General features: G+C 37.0%; 1 protein-coding gene across 1 annotated transcript in view; it reads right to left on the bottom strand.

Annotated features, from left to right (window-relative positions):
* LOC114350241 (stress-activated protein kinase JNK-like) overlaps positions 1 to 18,155 on the bottom strand; it is a 141,871-nt gene that overhangs the window by 9,697 nt on the left and 114,019 nt on the right. The window contains exon 4 of the mRNA XM_028300983.1: positions 1,502 to 1,624. The gene's annotated coding sequence lies outside the window, so the exon portion shown is untranslated. The remainder of the gene's footprint in view (positions 1 to 1,501; positions 1,625 to 18,155) is intronic.

Here is an 18,155-nt window from a genome sequence, read left to right as displayed (position 1 = left end):
AAGCGCTTACTAAGAAAATATATGAACGCGCGCCGATAAGCACTGAACGGCGCCGACAAGTTTCAACACGCACTGGTCAGCGCTCGACGCTGCCTTATAAAATGCCATTCAACTTGCTTCCTTTGTGAACGAACGGACCAGCGCTGACAAGCGCTGGTAAGCGCTTATAAGTTTCCAGCTTTCTTTCTGTATACGGCCTTAGAAACTACGGAACTATAACGGGATTATTTCCACCTCTTGTTCCCACCGTAGCAAATCCTGTGTAGTCAGAATCAACAGTTTTTCACCGTCAATTAAAAGCCAACCAGTGAAGGTCAAGATTCTACGGAACTATAGCTGAACGAGGAAAGTGTCGGACTGGCCGACTCAACATCCGAGGAACGCGGATTCGAACCCCGCCGCCGTTCGACTATTGTGGTGAAGGTGAACCCACTCGTAACACAAGCATATTTAGCTTAGTGCAAGGGGTTAAGGTGACTATTAGTAATTTGTGTAACATTTTCCCCATCTATCAAGTGATGTAACACATTTTGAGCCTTTTCAAACTACGGGAATAGTCCTACTTCTCGTAATGAGCACTGCAACTTCTGAATTCCAGTTTTGGAAAAAGGTAGTCTACCCAGAGTGGCTTGCATTGGTCAAAGTCCATCGGCTTAAGTCCAGGATAATGTTAATGAATTTTCTGTACAAGTATTCTCCAGGCTTACGGACACATTAATAAACCACTTATTATTATTCTAGCAACATGTATATGAATATGGCAAGAAGAGTTAAATAAAGTTATATCTCCCATACGAAATGCGGAGTTTACATGCTAAATATTGTTCACAACTCCAATGGAGAAAGTTGCGTCTGGAAATTTACAATATCTTCCATAAAGGGGTGCTTATTGAGGGAATATGTCGCCGGCACAGCTGCCCAAGTTTTTATTGCTGTTATGCACTTCGGTTGTTCTTTGTGCTGGAAGAAATATTGCTATTCCAATACCTTTCGAAATGAACGATTGCTTTTTTCTTTTGGTAATTTTTTATAGTAAGTATTGCCTATTGATGTTTTTTCTACTGACTGTTAGCTCGTTCACCCATCATAGTACGACATGGGATAAAAAGAATAACGAATTACTACCATTTAAAAGAAAGACTTTAAAAGAAAGAGTTAAGTAGTCCCGGGAAAAGTTACACTACAGTCATTCCAAGTTAAGTAACACATTATGGAAACATTGAATTTTCGGATTATTCCAGTTTATTGTGTAACCTATTATTGATACCGTAGCATAGAGCTCGTTAAGCACTTTCAAGATCAGTAAACATTTTTACGATATCTTGTACAGTTCAGAAATAACCGAGTGAGATCACTAATCGTTTCCACCCTGTATAGGTAACAAAAACAATGAAGTGTTGCCGTTGAGAACCTTTTTCGTCTAAATATTTCATGTATGTTGCCAAGGGGATATTGTGTGACTTAACTGTAGTTTACAAATAATAGATAATATGGAACTTACTTTAGATTAGTGCGTCTATAAAGGTGCAGGCGTCCCCATATATGTGTGCCTTATTGTCCGGGTGCGCGCGCTTATCACAGAGTCAGTCTTGTGCCGGTGGGAGACGAACAGCGTCTATTACGTCTGTGGACAACAAAACACACTAAGTTAATATATTTTTTTAAATCAAATCAATCTACCTCAGGGTTTACTAGCAACTATAGCATCGATCGCGGCCTCCTGTCTCGGTCGCTTGCCTCTTGTCGCGGTACGAACAGCTTTTATTGCTCGTGTAGTGTGTCGATAGGCTTAAATTTTATGTATTTGTATTGTATTTATTTTGTGAGTTTCATAATATTATTTACAACAATTATTTTCTTAAGAGCCATTTTACATTTTCGTGCGAATTTCTAAGATTTTGGAAGCATGAATTACTATCTTAAGCAACACCCAGAGATTATTTAATAACTGCGAAAGATAGGTCAATCCTTAATGTTGATCATTAATAAAACGGATTTACTAAAACTCTTTTGCTTAATTCACAGTGCCCCATCTCCCACAACCATTTTACGAAAAAATTGCCGCAGACTCATTTTCAAAGTCCTGTATCTATTATTTCTGCTCATATAATAAACTTAAAAATATATAGTAATCATCGGACATATATTCTTGTAGTTCATTAATGAAATAGATTCTTGAATTTCATTACCATTATTGAGTAAAATCTAAAAATAATTTGGCAAATTTGAAGATTAACGTCACATTTTGATCGTGGTTTTTGGTTTAAAAACACAGCATAAACTGCAATAAAAGTATCCCAAAATAAAGAATATTCATTGTAGAATTAATTTCTACAGTTATTGTTTAAATATTAGTAACCACTTTGTCAAAATATTGATGTGAATATCAGTATAAATTACAATGCGCAAGCCGACATCGATTAGTATGGCGCGAGCGCCCGTCAAGGCAGGACCTGTGTCATTTTTCCCGCCGTGACGTTTACGTGCGTTCGTGTCGTAAAGCGGTGATTTGTACGGCGACCAAATACATTTGATACTATGCCGAGAGGCTGTTTCGAGTCGGCCGGCCGAGCAGAAATTGAAATGATGAATTTTAATTTCATTGACGGATCTGGGTGTAACTATGTATAATATGTAGGTACCATGTATTTAATTTAATAAATAAATTATAAAAAAAAGTATATCCATTATGATAGCACCCTTAACACAAGCATATTGGTTGCCTACTTTTGGACTAGATGGCGCTGTGAAATTGTCCAAAGATTTGTTTATTTATTTATCCGCTTTGAGTTTTGTTTCGTGAAGAAGAAAAAGAAGCGTTTTGTTTTGTTGTTAAATCTATACTAATAAAAGAGGAAAGATTTAATTGTTTGTTTGTTTGTTTGGAGGCAATAGGCTCCGAAAAAAATTTCTTTCACGATTTAGAATCCTAATTTTTTTCTATGTAGGCTGTAAAATATTTTCAAAATCTTTAGTCCAAAATCTTTGATAAAATTCGACGTTTAATAAATAAATTAGATAACATGTTAATACTTTTTTTTTCAGTACGATTTTAGTACTTGTTTTTCAGAAATTCTACGATTTAACTAAACTTCTAAAGTGTTTATATTTTATGCATAATTTATTAACTTCTAAAATATACATATATCCTATTGATAGATGACGTGCTTCGTATTTTATTAAAATTATTACCTGACTAGGTTAAAAAGGTGTGGAATGTTATTTTGGAGATAACTTGGTTCCATAGAAATATAGAGAGATGCTAAGTAATGCGCTGAGTTCGAAACTCAGTGTCGTATTAGAAATTCACACACACAAAGAAATCAAATTATGTGCTCATTATCCATTGCGGTATCAGTATTCAACGTTCGAATAATCTTTAGTACTATGCAAGCAATATAAACTGTTTACATAATGACGTCGCTACTGTCATCATTGCTTTCACAAGCAATATGTTCCAATTTGTCCCTTGTCACATTTCCCTTTAGTTTCTGTGATCTGTGCTTGTTTCTAAGTTGATATCAATGAAATATTCCTTAGTACTTTTGATTTAAATTATTTTTTTTATTTTGACACGTGTTTGAAAAATCAAGGTCAGATTACAATAAAATAACAAGTGAAAACGTAACATTGCATTGCAACTCGCAATTTCGCAATATTGATGAGGAGATTCCATTGGAAAGTCTGTATTCATTCCTAGGATTCCCCTAACACCATCAAATTCAAGAGAATTCAAGAGAGTGCAGTTTCCCATCTCATGCTTAGGGACCACGGTTTAAAATAGTGTGGTTGCATAGAGCCTGCAACGGGCAACCGCGTGCGCAGCTGCTCATACTAATTTTCGATACAAAAGCAAGTGTTGGCGCCCTCACGAGTTTTAGCGGAGTTCCATATGGTAGCGGGAGTAGACTTAATGGAAATCTATGCTTCTCCGACGACCAGTTGTATGTGGAATACTCCAGAGTATGCGCACACAATAGCCTGGTGATTTTAGCACCTGAAGGAAAAACAAAAAAACATTGTTTACAAAGAAATCTGCGGCAGGTGTAGTGTTTTAATTTTGTTTTAGAAAGATCTCATAATTTTGTAAGTATTCAAATATTTAAACATAATGATGTGTAGATTTTATATCAAAAAATATAATCATTTAACAAAATTAATTTTCTTAGAATATTTTAATTCTATTAGAACCATTTTCCACTTCATCGCAGAAGAAGTCGCGGGCAAAAAGCTAGTATGAAATATGTAGTATTGCCCGCGGCTTCACCCGCTTGAAATTTAGTTTGTCACAGATCGTCATAAATTATAGCCTATACATTGTAATTCTGGTCGACGCCAGGGATGGATGAGCGTCGCTGTCGCTGGCGACAGGGTCTTCTGGTTCAGGGTTCATGGCGTAGGTCTCAGGCAAAATGAAATCCACTCGTAGAAATTAATAAACTCAGTGTATTCACGAAAATAATTACACACAGCACTAGAGTCGTATCGGAACTGAGTGAACCAAAGGTCTTGCGATAGGAACGTCCGACCCGAGTGATAGTTGAACACAGACTGCCTAGTACTGCTGTACTGTACTGTAAAGTTTCATCAAAATCTGTTCAGTAGTTTTTGCGTGAAAGTGTAACAAACATCCAGACATCCACACAAACTTTCGTATTTATAATATTAGTAAGACTAGTAAAAAGTAAGATAGTAAGATGAATTATTTTAGTTATTTGTTTACTTATAATAATATTTATTTATTTATTTCTTAGCTCTGTCTGATAATGGATCTGGAGAAGATGCAATGGCCACCTCCGTAACAAAACAATAGAACCCTATGGAGTTAAGGCTTGTGTGATTCGCCTTGACGAATATTTCGTATCCAGGGTCCGATGATGGAGCTGTAAGGGGGCAGATTTTTTTTTTCACTATGTGACTGTCTTTATTTTGTACTTAATATATTTTACATATTATACCTATTCGTGTTTCATTATTCGTATCCAGGGTCCGATGATGGAGCTGTAAGGGGGCAGATTTATTTTTCACTATGTGACTGTCTTTATTTTGTACTTAATATATATTTTACATATTATACCTATTCGTGTTTCATTATGAATCGAAATATAAAAGACTTAATAAACTCTATTTAAAATTTAAATTAATTAATCAAGTTTGAATACCTCATTCTACCTTAAAATTAATAACTTAAATCAAGTCTTAATACGGTCACGGCTCAAGATTTTTTTGTCCATTTCAGCGTTCTTTTTACTCTTTTGACGTTGCGTTGACAGCTTTTACCTAAATTCGCGCGGAACTTTTTTGTGAAATGGCTCTTAAAGGAGACGTGGAAAAGCATGCGTGAAAATTCGCGGGGGAGAGAGAAAAAACAAAAGAATAACGATATTGGTCGTCGATAAAAAAGAATACATTTTCTTGGTAGCCAGTGTGGCGCGGCTAATGAGGCGGTCACAACAGCTCGTTTAAAAAAAACAAATGATTTAAGAAATAACAAAATACTTGAAACATTATGAGTAGGCATGGTAAGTATTATTGGAAAAGGAACAGCAACATTTGGTAATTTACTAAGGATTATAAATTCCTGGAACATGGGGATTTGTTATTAGGCCATTCAAAGTTATTATTATCTACACAGCGCCATCAAAATAATTTGCCAACTCTCACAGTAGGACGTACAATTTGAAATGTTGGCAACAAGAGATAATGATGAACCATTATGCTGATTACATCGCTCGCAAACATTAGGGCGAAGAGGTCTGGGGCACAGAAGAAGAATTAGAATGTTTTCGTGCCAAAAATCATATTGAAGTAAATTCTCAGTAGCTTTCACGTTCATGTAATAAATATGAATAATTATAAACTCTATTTCGGGACTCAATTGATATTAAAAAGTCAAAATGCAATTCTTTTCCATATTCATAATCGCATCGCATTGGCTAGTCGTTCAATGATGAATTTAAGAAGAAGAAAATATAATCATTTGGCTCATAACATAAAATAACTGCAGATAAGTTCGTTCGTTCGTTTCAGCTGAAAGACGTCCACAGCTGGACAAAGGCCTCCCCCAAGGATTATAAGTAAAAAAAGTATATTGTTCTTAGAACAAATATGAAACCAATCAGCATGTATCAGCTGAAGTAGAAGCCAGAACATTTATGAATAGATTTAGATTAGCCTACGACTTCCTCGAAATTCCCTCAGACTGTATGTCCTATGTATATTTGTTTAGTGGGGGGAGTGCAAACCTAATGGTGATAAACAAACAGCTAGCGCCCTACGCGCAGACGCTCGGAACTGCCAACTCCTCTTCAATTTGCATTTATTTCGAATGCTGTCAAGATGTGTCCCCTTTACGGTGGTACGGATGATTTTAAAATTCCTTTGATCTTTACAAATGCTGCTATTTAAAATGTAGTCGTATACATTGCGTCCACACTCCAAACTGCGGCCATTATAAAAAGATAAACTCTAGTTGAACTCTAGTTTAAATTGACATTTAGTATGAAAATGACATTTTAAACCAGTGTCCGTCCCAAATTTTTTTTTATTCAAGACAAGGCTGGTATTTGACCGCAATCGCACCTGATGTTAAGTAAGATGCAGTCTAGGATGGTACATATCTGCCCTGTAAGTGCCTATTATATTCACTATCATCTTGAAACTAACTTCTTTGTAGTAAACACTTCGTTTAACTTTTTTGTAGTAAGGCCCTGAATGAACGCCTAATTTAGCGTGTAAAGCATTTTGGAACTGATATACACTCCCACGAATGTACATAATGTGCATTCCTAACTGTACTGCTAGTATTTAGTTCACTGGGCTGCGGTAAAGGCGTTCAATCGCTATGCGAGCTATTTATTACACTAATAACATTCAATTCGAATTCGGTTCTATTCAATAACATAAATCGGCAAATGCCCATCGTATAGTAACAGTGCGAAACTCGAAAGTACTTTCTTTGTTTTTCGTAAAAATGTTGTCTAACCGTTTTCGTTTCATAAATAACTAAAAACATAATGGTTCTTCCAAGTCTATGAAAACTTCAATGATTTAGGTGAAAAATTAACCCATAAACCAATAACATTAGAATACATTTTTATTTGACAGAAAGGTATACAAGCTACCGCTACCAACTGTGCGATGTGGAAGTCATTTGGGGAGGCCTATGTTCAGAAGTGGACGTCCTATGGCTGAAATGATGATGATGATACAAGCAAGACTACCTACATACAGCGTAAATTAAACAAGTCGTGTACAGACAGCTGCTTGTGCCCCTCTGAAAAAAGGAGTGCATGTTTCGAAACTGATATGAACATAAAAATATCCGTATAGATAAATATTCCTGACGGAAAAACCTAGCTCAGATTTTGCCGAGCCAGATGAATTAGTACTTCAACAAACACCTCACCATATTATACATCTCAAAGTACGAGTAAATTCATGTCTATATCCAAAATAGTATGTCACACAGCGCAAGCCGCGGCGAGTGCCCACTTGACATTTGCCATTCCCTCCACAGGTCGAGAGGGCCAATTGCCTCTCAAGCTCGGCCGTAAAACATTACATGTGCACACCAATTTGAAGGACACGTCATTACTAAGCTTACCTCACGGGTTTGCTCGGTTGCTTTTGTTTCTAAGATACATTAGGACACATTCATGTGCACATTTTTGGCAAGGACGTTGGTGACCTATGGTGTTTACATTGAATGAAAAACAGTGTAATATTGGAAATGATGACGACGGCACCTTCACTCGTAGAAAACATTGTTGATCTTTTGCCACAAATACCTAAAATGTAATATTGTTTGTACTTTTAAGAATGAAACAAAGCTATTGTATGGTTTTGACAATTGAATAACACTATGCATTTAAAAAAACTTTTACGGTATTGTTTTCAAAAACTAATTTTTAACCAAATAAACTACTTTTCTTTCTTTCTTTGTTTAAAGAAATAAACTGTAATTACTGTAAAATTACCTTCTGCAAATAACAAAAACAACAGGTTTAACAAACACTTTAACAGAATATAGCCTATTTGCCCAGCTGGAACGTTAGACACTGGAGATACACGTAAATAGTGTTTATGTGGATTAGGGATCGTTAAACTCAGTGTAAGACCAGTTTCCCACGAGCGTAACTATAGTATGTGTTACGATTAATTATCTGTTTATTTGTATTCACAATAGTATTACTGGTTACTCCGTTTACAATGTATTTTAAAGAACATTTATAGAAGAAACATGCAGGTAGGTACACGCATGCTACGTGCTACAAAGCTACATAACGCTACGATTCGCTACGACCTTGGTTTGCTACGAACTAAGTTCGTAGCGGAATCGTAGCGTTATGTAGCTCTGTAGCATATTTTTCTGAGACATTATTTACATTATTCGTGAATAAATACGATAAAGTTACGGTAGTAAATTCAAAAAAGTTATTCTTATCTCAAGTTACACTAAAACACGCGAACTTTTATAAAATATTAAAATTCAACTGTAACCACGAGCCAAGTTCGCTCGCTCCAATTATTCCGCAGTGCCCGCTCGGCACTCGACCCCGCGGCGAGCTTTCGAGGCTTCTCACCAAAGCGCCACGAGCGAGCTTTTTGCCGCTACGATCAGAGCTTTCCCGCCGGTGAGAGGCTTGCACGCTCGAACTCGTCAGGCTAAGTTTACGCTACGAGAATTCTTGGAGCGTTATGGGGTATTCCGATGTGAAATAAATGTTATTAATTTATTAAGTCGTAGATAAAAGCTTTTTATGGGGCTGCCTTTTAACCGATTCAAATGTTTTAATATTATTTTAGTGTACTTATAAATAAGAAAACATACAATAATACTCAGTACTGAGTTAAAGCCCTTGTTTACATGTTAATACTCGAAGTATGTGATACACAACAAAAATAGGACGTGCTTTAAGTAAAAGTGGACCAACATTTCTGTATGAACAACTGCATTATAGCATTTAAAGCTATGCAAATGTTTATCTTCTAAAGAAACAAAGGACCGTCTCAACGAAAATTCCATTGTAAGTTGAGGTATTTATTGCGTTTCCAATGAGCCCGCGGCCTGCGCTTTATTGCATCGCCAGCTCTTTGGAGCGGAGAGAATTACTTGCACTGGTTTATTGAGGGAAACTATTTGCGTTGTTAGACGCAGGCGAAACAAAAGAAATGTGGCATGTGGTGGTCACAAACTATTCGAGTTACTTTTATTAAAAGAATTTAAAGAAAAAGGGCTATTATTATTTTTACCCATTTATACATGCATACTCGTACATTGAATTCACCTAGATGTTATACATACATAGTTCATACATACATACCGAATATATTGACGACGAAGATGGCGAAGGTGTCATGTGTTTAAATCTACTATATTTTTACCACGTTTGTTGTAATCGTGTGACAAGCAATTGAGCAAATAAATAAACTAAGATTGTTATTTAATAATAAATAATGGTTTGTACCTACCAATGAAATCTAACTGATTATATATTATTAGATATTCTGATTGCCCATGATAATAAATAATATAGGTACTTGTATAATTAATAGCGCGGTGGTCTGCCCAGCTGTCTCTGCGATAATCTAGTGCTAGGCAAATGGGCCTAATTAACAACAACAAGGGCCCTTCATCGTCATTACAGATCGCCTCTGTGATTCGGTGGACAAAAAGTTGGACTCTCAGAACTCAGAAGTTCTAGAGTCGAGTCTCAAGTGGGACAATATAAAGTTTGAGTGTTTGTTCTGGCTTGAACAATTCAAGCTTGAATCATGATGGTTGTCCAAAGAGAAATGCATAGTGAAATGAAGGAGGTCTTACGCCCGTATTCACAAACATTACTATGAGGTCTCACAGTGCACATGGAAGCACAGAGTGACACACGAACCAATCACAGAGCTCTATTCAACGCTGTACGTTCGATTTGCTGCTTTACTTAAGCAAGCATCGTTTGTGAATACGGGCGTTATTCTCGGGCTGTTTGCATTCAGCCTACACTTTCGTATTTCTAATATCATATGTGTTAAATGAACACTCTTTGACTAAACTATTACTAATTCCAGTTCTAGCTTTGAAAGGTGTTCAAAGCTGTCTTGAATAAATAATGAGTGGCTTCAAATCCTAGATAATCTTCCCAGCAGCTGTTATTCCCAGCGCTGCCCGCGCCATTACCCGCGCAGAAGGCTCGCGGGAGCGGCGCGGTCTGACTCCAGAATGTTACTAATTCGCGCCGGGGGATTCCCCGAACGTCCTGCGGGCAGGTAATGGCTTCGTATTGCGGACCTCTTTGAGTAGAAGTAGATATTAGGACATTGAAAGATCTTTGCTTTGGTAAAAAGTTATGGTAAAAGATTCTTTGCAGACTAAGACTGAGTTGCACCACCTAACTTTAACGGTAACTATGACGATAACCGGTGCATTTTGTATGGAGTTTGACAGAATTTTGACGTTTGTCAGTCAAAGTAAAATGGTGCAACTCACCCTTAATAATTAAATGTAGGTAAAAGACTATAAGTTTCGCACACTACGTTAAAATAAATATACGAGTATTTCCCGTTTGATTTGACCCAGTCCCAAAATCCAATTTCAGGTCATATTTTAGGTAATTTTAATAAAATAAATAAATATCTGCAACCTAAATAAGCTTTCAAGTATTCGTGAATATTCAGTGAGTGCCATCTTTAGATTAAAGGCACGCAAAAGGTAAATCGCTGTAATTTTTACACACTCGAATATAACCCTCAATCTGGCGCAGTCGGGTAAAAACAAAACTAATTTCTATCATAACATGCTTAATCATATCGAAACCCTGTCCTACGCCTATAGCAGATTAACTTAAACAACTGCTGTTCATTCCACCTCAGGGTTATTACCGCATCTTAAACGGAGCGGAAATGTTCAAACCTTTGTAAAGTTTGTCGTACGTAACCCGCCCAATAAAAATCATTGGATTCCCGCCTCAGTGCACTCCAGCGACCTCAGTGTGTAGTTCGCTAAGTGCCGCATCATACCGTGGCCACAGTCAGGTAGACCCAGTAGGAGCTCTATTTATTTAACTACCCTTGGACCGCAAAGAAAAAGGGTCGGTTAGAAAATCTGAAGATTTCCTTCAAAAGCTGTAAAATAAAGAGTAAATTAATTCAAGCCTTTAATTTTTTAATAAAAAATAATGCGTAGATTTTCCAGTATGTTTTGTTTCATAAAGCTAGGTCAGGTACCTTTGAAGATATTAGAAGATTTTTAACCGATCTTTTTTCTTTCCATTTCAGTGTAGCTTTTCAAATCTTTAAAAGTTAAAGAACAAAAGTTACGTAACTGTAGCTTTGAAAGCATTCTATTGAAATGGCAAACAAAGAAAGTTCAAGCAATACTACCTAATGTATTTGTAAAAGGTGCCTTGAACTCCTTTTTGCTATGGCTTAAATTGTAGGTCAGGCTAACGGTAGTACCGAAATTAGACTATCTGACTTATGTAAGGTTATGTATGTATGGTATTGAAGTATTGATTGACATGTTTCAGATTTGACCAGAATGGCAGTGGTAGGAACTGTAACTACAATGTACGTACAGTCAGGGACAAATGGTTCGTGATACCCAATGTGGTCAAAAAGTTGACAAACCACCTTATTCCAATTGTAACAAAGACGTGTTGCGAACTTTTTGGCTACTTTGGCTGTCGCGAACTATTTGACGCTGAGTGTTCATGACAATTTTGTCGCATTGCTTACAGGACAGTCACTGAACATGCTTCTGTTATGTAATGTTACAGTATTGAACCTCCGCTCCTCAGGCTAGATATTGCGTTCTGGCCGATCGCCAAAACTGAAACGATTTTTCTATTTCGAGGCGTTTGTCGGACCTATATGAGTACAATATCGCTCATATTTCAATAAGGCTGTACAATACGAGCGTTCAACGTAAAGCGTTTAACGTTTAAAGTGTTGGAGCTTTTGTGGGTCAAATCTTTCATAGAAATTATCGCCAGCATTGACGAGTATACTTAGGGGAAGACCATGCACCGAACATTGTTTTTGCTAATTCATCCACTCCTCTTTCTTACTCATAGGGACTTCCCAAATGTCTATAAGATGCCTCTTTTAGCAAAGTTTTAGAACAGAAAAGTGAGTAAAGTTTGGTATATCCAGCCCGTTAGTCGTCAAGCAAAGTTTTATTAACTTAATTAGTCGGCCGTTTGGTGTAGTGGTTCAGAACGGACTACTATGCCGAGAGGTCCCGGGTTCGATTCCCGGCCGGGCAGAAATTGAAATGATGAATTTTAATTTCTGTGACGGGTCTGGGTGTTTTCTATGTATAATATGTATGTATTTACAAAAAAAAAGTATATAAGTATGTTTATCCCGTCGTCTAGTACCCATAGTACAAGCTTTGCTTAGTTTGGGGCTAGAGGCGCAGTGTAAAATGTCAAAAGATATTTATTATTATTTATTTATTAATGATAAATTTAGGCAAGGCCACGACCGCCTCAGGCAATCCTCGACCTTGCTTGGGTGCGGGGAACTAAGACCTTGTATGGCGGTTAAAACTCATAATAACAAACTAACGATGCTATAACGCTACTACAACGAAAAGGGATACTTTCAGACATCTTGGATGTGAAAGCTTCTTGGCTTGGTGGTTTCTTTGATTCGACTGCGGTTGCGGGTCCGAACGAACTACCGAATACCCAGTCATACACTTTTATACTTGTCTTTTAGTATAATAAATGTACTGCTTGGTTAAGGACTAGGTGTAACTAAGCGGAGAAAAATAAGTACTAATTAAAAATTCAAATAAGTACTCCACGCGTGTAACAGTGCTCAGTAATAGATATGCACATTGCACAAAACTACTAAACATAAACTTCGAGCGAGTACGTGTTTTGAGAGGTCCCGTACTAAAACTAACATAACTGGTTTCCCGTTACATACGTTCAAACGAAAACAGTTCCAAACTCTATTTATAGTTACGGGCTGTTTTAGTAAATAGCAAGAACGAGGAGTACAGTCGCGTTGTAAAGTCCAGTTGGGACTTAAAACAGGGTAGTTGCATAATAACCAGTCGCATCGCACAGTGGGCTGCAGACTCCGCGCCAGGGGAAATGAATGCGAGATGTTGCGGCGCCGCGTTAATTTGTGCCGCCCTCTGTGCACACATTTTTAAACCAGGAAACTTGCAGGACATAATTTTTATCCTGTTGAAATATACAGGTTGCGGGATTATTCCCACCTCTCGTTTCCACCGCTTACCTAACCAGTGAGTCGAGTTACTCCCAGGGGAAAGTTAAACGACCATTGTGTCAGCAGAAAAATCTGAAGCAAAATAGTAGTAAGAAGGTACTCAGTAGGTAAGTAAGGCATCAAAAAGGTTTAACTGACCTAAAGTTAAGTTGACCGGCAAAAATCGGATCACGAAACTCCCTACTAAGTACTCCTTTATTTTCCAATGAGGAAATATACTTGGAAAAACTTGCTTTCAATAGACACGTAGGTAGGTTGTATAATCGATGCCCTCCTAAAACAACGAATATAGTTGATTCTCGAACAATGGTCGAACACCTCCGTGTTAATTTAGATTTCCGTACAAAAGCGAAGTTAAATCTACGAAATTTTATTGAATTTCTCCCTCCCGCGTTTGTCAAAATAATCGCCAATAAATTGTCACGTCTTTGAACGTATTATTCCGTTTGAAAGAAGCTGAAAACGATTGTACTTCAGGTCTAATAAAAATGGAAATGGAACTGTCATAGTAATTTAAGCATGATCCTGTTAACTTAGGCGTTGGAGTCCATATCTCTTGCATTTCGATAGCACATTGTCAGCAAAGTTTAGATTTGAATTTCCAATTGCGGGGCGAAAAATGGAAAATTGGATATACGGTCTCTACATTAGTTCAAAACGCTGACTTTTGAGAGTATCTCTCTTCCCAGTGATAAACTCGTTCATTCACACAATATTCTCGTATACTGACAGTTAAGTCGCATGTTTTTACATTTCTACTCTACAAAAATACACATTTGTCGATCTGAAAGTGTAAAGCCGCTTGTAGATGAAGGGCACAGATAAAGAATTAACGGCGCACGCGACGCCGAGGGCGTTGAATACTCGTGTGGTACTCCAAACTAAATATTATATGAACAATGAAATGACGATTAAAGCACTAAGAAGCACGTTACGGTAGTCTAAAAAAAACATTGTCACGGCAATGAATAAAAATTTAATTTGATGGTTATTAAAATGAAGCTTGTTCTTAACGAAACAAATATTATGAACTACTTATAAGGGCTCACTATAGTTTTTCTATCAAAAACCCTTAGTAATCACAAAAATTCATAAGCGCAAAATATTGATCTAAAATTAATAAAGACTGCGTCTGCAGGTAGAAAATAAACTTCATGTTTTTGTTCAAACATGACTGCACCTACTGTTTTAAAAAAATCTTACAAAAACTAAACTAAATTCCCTTAATAGATTTTAGTTATTATTTGCAATAATATTATCTTGCCGTGAGCAAACTGTGGCGTGTAAAAGCCCCTCGTGGTGATGGGTAGAGGCCGCCACCACCGCAGGAGTTGAAGGCCGGGCTTCGTTCAAACACGAAACACTTAGATTGATTTGATGGTGTTATTTCAACTGCTTACGCTATTGATTTCATCAAATCAGCGAGTCACACTATGTGTGTTGTGCTTTGTCGTTGTACTTTTCATTTTTTTTATTCTGATTTTTTCTGCAATCAGTCGCCAGACTACTTATTCGACATACGACAGGAGGCAAACGAGCAGATGGATTACCTGATGGTAAGTCATTACCGTCGCCTATAGACACCCGCAGACCCAGAGGCGTTACAGGTGCGTTGCCGGCCTTTAAGGTGAAGATATATTCTCTTTTTGAAAGCTTGCAGGTGATGTGTTTTTTATTATTAAAAAGCAGCTGCGGGCCTATGCCATGCTGTCTTCTTAAATCACGTGGTTTCTTTTTATCCTTTTAACCACGTTGTCATTCTCCATCAAATCCAGTGGATTGGGGTGATGAGTAAGACGTTCGATGTGCAGTTTCTTGTGTCGCTCTATTTCTATAGCCAGGGTCTAAGTGTTCAAGTACTCGTGTATTTCATTATTCCTTGTGAACCATGGGGCACTCCTCGTAAATGTTATTTTCTGAAGGATGTAAAGTGTGTCAAGGCATCATAGGTACCATCTACATTCATGTTTTTACATTCACTTACTTATTGTCATTCATTCTAAGATAAATCAATCGCAAATGTTATGAAATTGAGTCTACCGAGATGTCGTTTTATCCACTTTTGTGATAGAAAAGAATATTCTATGATAATAATAAAGTAAATTATAGTAATTAATTTGAGATAACTTAGAGCGATGGTCGTAGCCGGGGCAGCTCTACCGAGTTATGAAGAGGGCCGGGAAATAATGAGCTATCTTCATTAATAGTAAAAGCTCTTTATTAGCCTTTAGTTATCTTCCAGGATATCAGTTTATACAGAAAAGTTACTGTTTAGGTCCAAGCTACATACGTTTATATTCCAAGTTTTTTGAAAACACTAAGGTTAACCTACACCGTACAAAAACTATGCAGCGTGAAGTGATGAAAATGAAACAAATTGATTCATACAAAAAAGTTACAAGCGGAAAAATAAAACAAGTGAACGAACTAAAATATTTCACGCCGCTCCGACATGAATACCTCCGCAAAAATCCGCTAAAAACACAATAATAAAATTTGATAAATCATCGCCAGCTACCCGTCCGAAGGGAAAGGGGGGAGGGGAGGGGGGGGGGGGGAATAAACGGCGAGTGTTATAAATTGGGCAATCCGCCGCTATGGAAGCGCGTATATTTCACACAATTTCGGACCGCAGCCGCCTCTCTTACAAGATGCTGCGGGGCACGAGTCTTTTATAATTGAGGTGAAGCGTAATCTGGTGATATCTTATGTATTTGAAGTAGAACGTCTACGAAGGTGTACCAGTAGAGTCCATGGGGTCTCGTGGTTAAAAGGAGAGAGAGTCAAGAGACCCACACCGGCGACATGAAGTTCAATTTACTCGTATATTTGGCACTCATACATAGCGTGTATTATTCACTGTGTATGTGTTCAAAGTCAAAATCAATTAGAATGCTTTTATGATCCAACATTAATGGCATCAGCCAAAGCAGTTGTAACCTCAATCAGTTCTTTACTCCACGGGGTTGTAGAATATTCGTAGGTATACATTCAGAAACGTATTAACAGGTGACCTATACCTTTAAAATAATACCTACGTATATGGCTTTATTTTTATTTTTTACCCGATCAATCTTTTATTTGTGGAATAAAAATTGTTTAGTATTCAAATCCACGTAATCCATTAGAATCAGCGATCGTTGTTTTTTATTCAAAATATTTCAATGTGATGGATTGAAATAGCCCGAAAGTCACGGCGCACTTTCAAACGATACATCAATTTATTTTGCTGGGCTTTCTATAAAAGTTATACAATTTAGGTTATTTATTTGTAGCTTTGAAAAAACAACTGAAACTAGAGTAAGTAATTTTGTTTGGAATTTTCCATTCTTCATTGAATGGATAAATATAAATCCCATCAAAAACAATACTTGTCAAAAAAACCAAGTCTCGCAACTCAGTTGTTCTACGGTAAAAAGTTGTGAGATCCATGTAATACCAAGTCCAGGCCAGGAAATCTTTAACGTTTTACATAAATTATTGACTTGGCCATCGCACTAAATAATTTTATTTACACGTGTTTTCATGCGATGACCAAGTCAATATATTTATGTAAAACGTTAAAGATTTCCTGGCCTGGACTTGGTATTACATGGATCTCACAACTTTTTACCGTAGAACAACTGAGTTGCGAGACTTGGTTTTTTTGACAAGTATTGTTTTTGATGGGATCTCATTTCTTTTTGTATTTTGTAGACAGCAGTTATGTATCTAGAAAACTGGACCGAAATTGAAAAATTTTACTCGACTTGGCGGTTGCACTACCGTGCCCCCAAATATTTTAGTTTTTCCTTGATTCATACACCAAACACTTCTTATATTCCAAATTTGAAGCTTCTAGGTCTGCTAGAAGTGCCTTAGAGTTTTGATGATCGGTGAGTCAGTGAGTGAGTCAGTGAGTCAGTGAGTCAGTCAGTGAGTGACAAAATTAAGTAACTTTGACCCGTTATAATTCTTAAACTACTGGTTCAAATTGAATGAAATTTTAAATATACCGTGTCTTTACAATGCCTGCATAGCTAATGAAAATTCAGCCTTCTAGTTTTATCCACAACGAAGTTACAGGCGGTCGAAAATGGCCTGAATTGCTTCGAGAAAAGGATGGTACGGCCGTGCCGCTTTTTTGCTCGACTTGGTGGGGGCACTGCCGTGCCCCCAGATAAGAAAAACATCTGTACGCGGTGGGCGTTCTCAACAATATACCTCATTAGCTTGAGGATCTGTATACATCTCAAAATTATTATAATTCCGTCTTATTATCGACTAATCAGCCATTTCTATTTTTGGAATACAGCCCTCGTTATTACGTTTTATTGTCCAAGTTTGAACAAATGAATATCGTAATTTCTTGTCCTATTGAGAAAGAAATGAGCACAGAAACTGCTTTAAATTTAATTAGATCCTAAAGTTGGTCTAAAATTAAACAAATACATCTCATACATGATAATAATTTTTAGTTAAAAAGCAGTTTGCTTTGACCAACAAATCTAAACACTTAATTGTAGCAATCTACTTTTATCGTCTGCTATATCTTATCATGGTCAAAATTTAGTTGTGTCTGTGCGTGATAAAAAGCACTTCACACCTAAAGGTCACTCACCAAAGTGGTTCAATTTGGATCAGTATAGAAAAAGTAAAATGGGCACAATTAAACAGTTTAGAAAAAGTAACAAATATGTTACACTAAGGTTGAGTTGCACCATCTTACATTAACAGTAACCGGTTATAACCATAACCGGTGCTTTTTGTATGGAGTTTGACAGATTTTTGACGTTTGTTAAAGTAAAAGTAGGATGGTGCAAGTGCAACCCAGTCTAAGAAGTTGGCTATGTTTGGTGGTAAGGTTAATATTGGGACGTGTAAAAGTGCTTTTTAAAAGCCTATTTGCAAAAATAAATGAGTTTTATGACGTT

Source organism: Ostrinia furnacalis, unplaced genomic scaffold, assembly GCF_004193835.3.
Source record: "Ostrinia furnacalis isolate ACB-3 unplaced genomic scaffold, ASM419383v2 OfSCF0038, whole genome shotgun sequence".
NCBI classification, from domain to species: Eukaryota; Metazoa; Arthropoda; class Insecta; order Lepidoptera; family Crambidae; genus Ostrinia; species Ostrinia furnacalis.
The sequence above is the reverse complement of the archived record's forward strand: the minus strand, read 5'-3'. Positions and strand labels throughout refer to the sequence as shown.